Below are 387 nucleotides of genomic sequence, written 5' to 3'. Positions count from 1 at the left end.
ACACACACACACACACACACACACACACACACACACACACACACCACCTTATATTTAATATGCCTTAGTCAGCTCAATGGTTGGGCCACTCCCAAACTTCCATGTTGCTAACACCTCCCCTCCGATACTCCTGAGTTATTCCTTACTAAAATCTATATTCCACCTCTACCACCCTACGCAATGGGGGTACTGGGACCATTCTTCCTCAGCTCTTACATGGCTGATATGTCTTTCTTCTTGCAGCTATCAAGCCTGGATCTTATCCCTTCCCTGGCATGGTGATTCTCCCTCCTTCTTCTTCCCTAGGTTCCCTTACCCAGGGAAAACTAAAGTCCCACCTCTGTCTCCCTGCCCAGCCATTGGCCACCAGCAACTTTATTTACCAAC

Source organism: Mus pahari, chromosome 8 (genome assembly GCF_900095145.1).
Source record: "Mus pahari chromosome 8, PAHARI_EIJ_v1.1, whole genome shotgun sequence".
Taxonomy (NCBI): domain Eukaryota; kingdom Metazoa; phylum Chordata; class Mammalia; order Rodentia; family Muridae; genus Mus; species Mus pahari.
This window is presented reverse-complemented; position numbering follows the sequence as displayed.